A 7,239-nucleotide genomic window follows, 5' to 3' on the forward strand; every position below is an offset into this window, starting at 1 on the left:
ACGACAGAGAACCTGACGGAACACGATAGGAGTCCAGACATCTCCCCAGGAAGTGGTAGCATGACTTTTGACAGGGATACCAAAGCTACGAACTAGAAAAGGACAATTCTTTCCAAAAATACTTTTAGGGAGCTTAAAACAAATAGTTTCAGGGAAAGCAGATACCTACACGCAAAAGAATGACGTTCAGGGCAGGAGAGATGGTTCATCAACTAAGAGCACATAAAGCTCTTAGGGAAGACAGCTCAGCTCACAGCTGCCGCCAACAGCAGCTTGAAAGGATCCGATGCCATCTTCAGCCACCTGCACTTCCCTCAGCATACACGTAATTAAAAAGGAAATATTTTAATTAAATTAAAATTTTCGTACTACACATAAATATTTGTTGTCATTGCTTTAATTTTATTATTTTTATGTATATGGGTGTTTTGTCTGCATGTATTTCTGTATACCATGTACTTACCTGGTACTCATGAAGGCCAGAAGAGGGCATTGGATGCCCAGGAACTGCACTTACAGTCATAAATTGTCCTGTGTGTTTCTAGGACTCTAATCCAGGCCATCTTGAAGAGCATGTAGTGCTCTATGTTTTTTTTTTGGGGGGGGGGGGTTCTCAAGACAGGGTTTCTCTGTAGCTTTGGAGCCTGTCCCAGAACTAGCTCTTGTAGACCAGGCTGGTCTTGAACTCACAGAGATCCACCTGTCTCTGCCTCCCAAGTGCTGGGATTAAAGGTGTGTGGTGCTTTTTAAGTGATGAGCCATCTCTCCTGCCGTGACAGCTTACTTTTTTTTTTCATAAACTGGCCCATTAGCTCATGCTTCTTATTAACTCTTGAAACTTAAATTAACCCATTGTTCTAGTATATGTTAGCCATATGGCTCAATACCTTTTTCAGCGGGGCAGGTCACATCCTGCTCCTTCAGTGTCTGGACAGAAACAGCTTATTTTTTTATGTGTACTATTGCTTCACTTTTTTTAAAAATATTTATTTATTATTATGTATACAATATTCTGTCTGTGTGTATGCCTGAAGGCCAGAAGAGGGCACCAGACCTCATTACAGATGGTTGTGAGCCACCATGTGGTTGCTGGGAATTGAACTCAGGACCTTTGGAAGAGCAGGCAATGTTCTTAACCTCTGAGCCATCTCTCCAGCCCAACTTTTTTTTTTTTTTCAAGACAGGGTTTCTCTGTGGTTTTAGAGCCTGTCCTGGAACTAGCTCTTGTAGACCAGGCTGGTCTCGAACTCACGGAGATCCGCCTGCCTCTGCCTCCCGAGTGCTGGGATTAAAGGCGTGCGCCACCACCGCCAGGCCTATTGCTTCACTTTTAAATCATCTCCTTGCTACTTTGCAGCCTCTGTGTTGTGCTTTCCCATGGCTTTAAGGGACAAGCCACACCCACTCCTTTTTTACCTCTGACCTCCACCGTCATATCTCTCTCTCTCTCTCTCTCTCTCTCTCTCTCTCTCTCTCTCTCTTCTGTTTTCCCCCGGTCTACACATGGGGCTTTGCCTCTCTCCTCCTCCTCCTCCTCCTCCTCCTCCTCCTCCTCCTCCTCCTCCTCCTCCTTCTTCTCTCTCTCTCTCTCTCTCTCTCTCTCCCCCTTTCTCTCTCTCTCTCTCTCTCTCTCTCTCTCTCTCTCTCCCTTAATAAATACTTATGCCTATTTTTGTGTCTATGTATCTGTTACCCGCCGCCACCGCCTGTGCGGCGTGTGCCCTCCCGCTGGTGGGAAACTGTAGCCGCTTGTCGCATGGTGGGCTCCACCAGTCCGCCCGGAGGATCTTACAACTGTCTCTTCAGGGCTAGTAGCTGCTCCGTAAACATCTTAGAAACATCTTAGAAATAAGATTGGTGCCACGTGACTTCTGAACCGGGTTCTTTTCCACTTCGCTGGCTTCCCTAATTGCTTCAATCGGTGCTTCCATAGGTGAGTGTCTCCCGTTCTGCTACGGTTGCTTTTGTTCTGCTGCGGTTGCTTTCCCTTGCCAGAACCGTGTTTGGGTTGTTCCCGGGGCCGGTCCACGCGTTAGCACCGCACACTTCCAGTGCAGTGCATTCGACTGGGGACCGGGTCCTCAGCTTCTTTCCATTTCCTTTCTTTTTCTCTTCTCTTGACGGTTACGGTTAAGTGCTGCTCAGAGCGGTGCCCCCAGCCTTCTTGGTTTCTGGGTCGCCAGAATCCAGCTAGGCCATAGTAAACCCCCCCCCCACGTGGACAAAGGGCGCTTTTCCACGTGGTCCTGAGTGTTCGTACTGCGGGTTTTCAACCAGCTCCCCGGCTTTTTCAGTTCCAGTTCCAGCTTTTTGAATTCCAGCCGTGGCATGGTGCATTTTTTTTTTCAGTTCCAGCCTTTTGCCCCTGCCCGCGGCAGCTTCTGCTATGTCATGGCAGCTGTACAACAAAACAAAAACTTTTTTCCACAACACGTGGCGGTCACCATCTTGGCTGAGAGCCAGGCCACGTGACCACACTCTCCTGGTTTTACTCACAGTTTTATGGTTTTACTCCTGGTTTTACCCTACCTCTTCACCCGGTTTTCACTGAACTCCTCATGTTAACTCTGTTAAATGTGTTTTGAGCAATGGTCAAATGCCTTTGATAGGGCCCATCAGAGGCGTCCACATTGCCCAATTCTTGTTCATTCTTTCTATGTATAATAATTGTTTATTACATCTCATTTCAGACTACAAAACATGAGTCTCATATGTTAAACTGGTATGTACCTTTAAGTTTCTTAAGCTGTTTTCTACCATTGTCAGTTCTGGCATTAACCTTCCATTGCCAGGAGTTTCTTCTTTCTGCCTTTTTACAAGTGTGGATCTTGCCTGTTAAGAGCCAGTATACTGCAGCTATATTTAATCCAGCCCTCAACTGCTCAGAGATCTGGGGAATGCGATATTTAAGTATTTAATATTTAAAAACTTTTCATAACAAAAGAGACAGGTTGGCTCCTAGCAGCACACTCTTATTTCCTCCAAAGAAGACAGAAGACAAATGGACACACAGAACAAATTCCTTCTGCAGTTCGCTTTGACTGCCGAGTGCTGACCATTGGGCAAAACTGCCTTTCATCTAAACTAAAGATCTCTAGTCATGGACGGAATCACTGGAATCGACAGCCTAGCTGCTCAGGTCAAGGTAGGCCTGTCTTCCTACAGATTTCTTAGCCCATAGGGTCTTCTGCAGCCTGGCAGGCCCTGCACTAAACAGCAAAGATCAAGTGCAACCTTCAGCGACCATGGAGGACCCAAAAAAGAGTAGCTCTGGTGAAAGACCCCAATGTTGGGCAGTCTTTCAGGCTGAGGAGACCCTCCCAAGGAACAGCGAGTCACTCTTCGGATGCAAATAGCAAGAGGCTTTATTTAATACACAGGTACCTGGGGCAGCTTAGTCTCTCGGAAGACAAGCGCGCCTGCAGACTGGGGGAAGGTCTTTTTATAGGAAAGAGGGCAGCAGAAGCAGATTACAGAAGCAAATGCATCGTTAGTGGTCAGTTGGAATGGGGCAAGGGGCACAGGTGGTTTTTCCTCTCCCAGCACAGATGTATGGGAACAGACATCCTGTTAATTGATGTCCTGTCCTAATCTATGGATATAAAGATCCTGTTTTGCAGCCAGGGACCCTGACCTTACTCTGCACTTACAGTCGTTCGTCAAAAGCTTTGTGAAATGACGTTACAGCAGATAAGCTGGGATCTTTCATAGGGGGAGTTGTCTTCTTCTGTGAATTACTGACATTCTAAGTTGGGCACATGTGCTGACTATGCAAACGGGAGGTTCTCATTAGAGCAGGCCAGCTGCGGGTTCCTTATCGCTTGGGGCCAGGTGGCTGACCGGCTGACCGCAGATATCTCGCCTGGCTTCTCCGCCCTTGTTTTCAAGTCGAACTTCCCTGCTCTAATTACTTGCGTTGCTCCAAAGTTTAAGCCTTGCAAAATGGCATTACTGCTGCTTAGTGAGTGGGGGTCTTTCATTCCCCCCTTTTTTTTTATCATGGATTTAATCATAAATCCATGTGTTTAAAGACCTCTACGTCATTCTGCTTTAATATCTGATATTGCTGGGAGAGTACCATGGTTTGGATAACTGAAAGTCTGTCTTTTATAAATTGCACCAGGCGATTTAAAATGTAGGGGCCGATTGTAAAGATAAGAAGTAAAATAAGTAGGGGCCCAGCTATAGTGGAAATTAAGGCTTTTAACCATGGTGATTTATTAAACCATCCTTTAAAATATCCTTGTTGAGAAGATAGTAGAACATCTCTAGGGTTTGCAGAATAGCTCTTAGCAAAACTATCTGAATGAGGCTTGAAAGTAACTACATGGTAGACATTGTGAACCACTGTAGACCCGAGAATAGCACCCAACATTGTGGCAATAATAGTCTATTGACTACAAAGAGCTTAACTCAGCCCTAAGAAACACATGGATGCCTTCTCCTAAGAGGCAAGTTTAGTATTATGAAGACAAATCTCTTTTGCTGTAGACACCGGGAGTGTTGTTCCTCAGCTCCAGAGAATGTGCCGGAGAAGTCAGTTTCGGTCCAGCTGGCACCACATGGCATTTACGAGTTTCCATTGCATCCCGTAGCATCAGCTTTATCCAAATGTACAGGGTTGTGTCCATTGTGAGAACTTTAACAAACAATGAGAGAAAATGCAATACAGGATGACAAATGTTTAAAACAAAACAGAAAGCCCTAAAGCCAGAGGACAGCCAATGAGGACATAAATATCTTTTTGAGACTGACCTTACCCAGGCTTCACATTTGTAAGTACAGCATCAAAAAGTTTTAACATCCCATTGATATCTATTTTATTATATATTAAATTACATCTGCTTACCTTTTGAAAGTCATATCATTTTATAACCCCATAGATTAAAACAAGATTTTCCTGTAGAAAAACAAAACCTGTCAAGAGGTAAGGAGGCTTTAGGTGTGTTTGCTTCTCTCTGCAGTTATCTGCACAAAACGGTCTGATCTGGAAAAGTCTCAAACTGTACTAAATAATTCCTGTCAATAGGTCCCAGACACACAAAGGAGGAACAGAACAGAATTGTCTTTTGCTTCTGCTGTCTGATATTATGCTTTAAAAGACATTAAAAATGAGCAGAGCCCTGTGGGTTTCTGACTTTAGGAAAGAAGAGCCTTAAAGGTGATGTAAGCCCATCTTACAGCAGATGTGTCTGCCCTGTGCAAGCCTTGAGCTCAGGATTCCATCATCAAGGTCAACCATTGTCAGCAGATACATGAGCAGCAGCTAACTAGCCAGGCAACAGAGCTAGTGGCAACGATGCCGGGGTGTTTTGAACCCAGAACAGGACAGGAGGGAGGGAGGTCTGTCCAGTCATTTTTGCTGGTCTCCAGGGCCAATTATATCAATTTGTTTTTTTGTTTTTTTTTTTTTTTTTAGAATCTTACTTATCCTATCTATCTGACCTGAGCTTTGGGGTTGGTAAGCTTAAGTTCCAATTGATTTCCAATATCCTGGCCACACCCTAACTTACCTGGGCAACAAAGGCAGGCCTATTATGGGACATGATTATCTTGGCCATCCCAAACCTTAGGATGATTTTTTTTTTTTTGATCTTCTTAGCCATTACATTGGGTGTCTCAATCTTGGTCAATGTATGATGGCTATCTTCTTTGGCAAATGCGTGGCCTCCTGGAGGCTCAAAATTTCCGCAGATGTCAACAGTCCTTTTTGTCTGTATATTGCTTTATATATATATATATAGGTGAGGGCAAAAGCATACCTGCTGTTAGTATAGACGTTTCCTCTGCCTTCTGTAGAGCTTGTATCAAAGCCACAAGTTCAGCGTTCTGGTTGGGCCGCCATCCCTGAGGGGAGGCTACTGGCCCAGATCATTTGCTTCCTGTCCACCAATGTTGCCCCCGCCTTCCGCTTACCTTCAGTCTTCTGTACCTGCTTAGCTCGGACCGCCAGCCTTGTACCCCTGGCAAGCTTCACCCTCATTTTCCATCGACGTCAGCCCAGCACAGGAGCAGTAGTCTGGCACAGGAGGGCACCTGTGGTAGCATGGTGACTGCTGTATCGCAGTCTGACATGGGTGAGGGGAGCAAGACTGTAGAGTGAGCAGTCAGGGCTCATGCAGGCTTTAGAGCAAGCACAGCACCAAGGCAGTTGCTAGGAGGTGAGGATTTCTTCAGCAGTGAAGGCAGGAGAGGTGGTCGTCCTGGTGAGGAGGGCGTGGTAGAGACAGAGGCAGACAAGCAGCCTGTGTCTCCTGCAGAACTGAAAACAGCAGCGAAAGCAAAAGTCCCTCGTTTGGTCAACAAAAGGCTTTGGTCATACATTCAGAAGTGACCAGGGAGGAACAAGTCATTTATTTGTCTTTTTCCCAAATTTATAGTTCGTAAGGTGTCCAGTTTGTATTCTTTACTCAGTTCCAGTGTCCCTCTTTATCTGTCTTTGATCTTCTGTTGCCCAGGCTCCTAATCTGTCTGAGTCCTATCTTTCTTTTGCTTCCCGCCTCTCTCTCTCTCTCTCTCTCTCTCTCTCTCTCTCTCTCTCTCTCGAGTACAAACAGATATACAAAACAAAGAACATATTAAGCACAAAAATACACAGACAATACAGATGCGCTGGCGCGGTTTCGGCATAATGCCGAAAGCAAAATTTCAGACGGAGACTCTGAGGATCCGGATTCCTCGTCTCCCAGAAGAATCACGTACCCTTCGGACTGTGGGGGCGCCCCAAACAATCCTATTCGGTAAGGATTCACAGAGTTACCGATGGGCCAGGCACCACATCCGGCCCCAGATGCCTCTGAGACGTCTCCCAGGGCTGCGGTCGGGAGTGCGAGCCCGTCGGCTCCTCCGCGGGTCCGCCCGATACAGATCTAGTCAGCCAACTAGTACAGATTCGGTCGCAGGCGCAAACACAGAAACACCGAAGCACAGACATTCACGGAAAACAATCGCTGGCCAGCTTACCTCCCGGTGGTGGGTCGGTGATCCCTGGGCAGGGGTCTCCAGATCTCGGTGGAACCTCCAAATGAAAGACCCCAATGTTGGGCAGTCTTTCAGGCTGAGGAGACCCTCCCAAGGAACAGCGAGTCACTCTTCGGATGCAAATAGCAAGAGGCTTTATTTAATACACAGGTACCTGGGGCGGCTTAGTCTCTCGGAAGACAAGCGCGCCTGCAGACTGGGGGAAGGTCTTTTTATAGGAAAGAGGGCAGCAGAAGCAGATTACAGAAGCAAATGCAT

The sequence above is a fragment of the Microtus oregoni genome, unplaced genomic scaffold (assembly GCF_018167655.1).
Source record: "Microtus oregoni isolate MIOR12 unplaced genomic scaffold, Mior012 000067F_001, whole genome shotgun sequence".
In the NCBI taxonomy this organism is placed as follows: Eukaryota; Metazoa; Chordata; class Mammalia; order Rodentia; family Cricetidae; genus Microtus; species Microtus oregoni.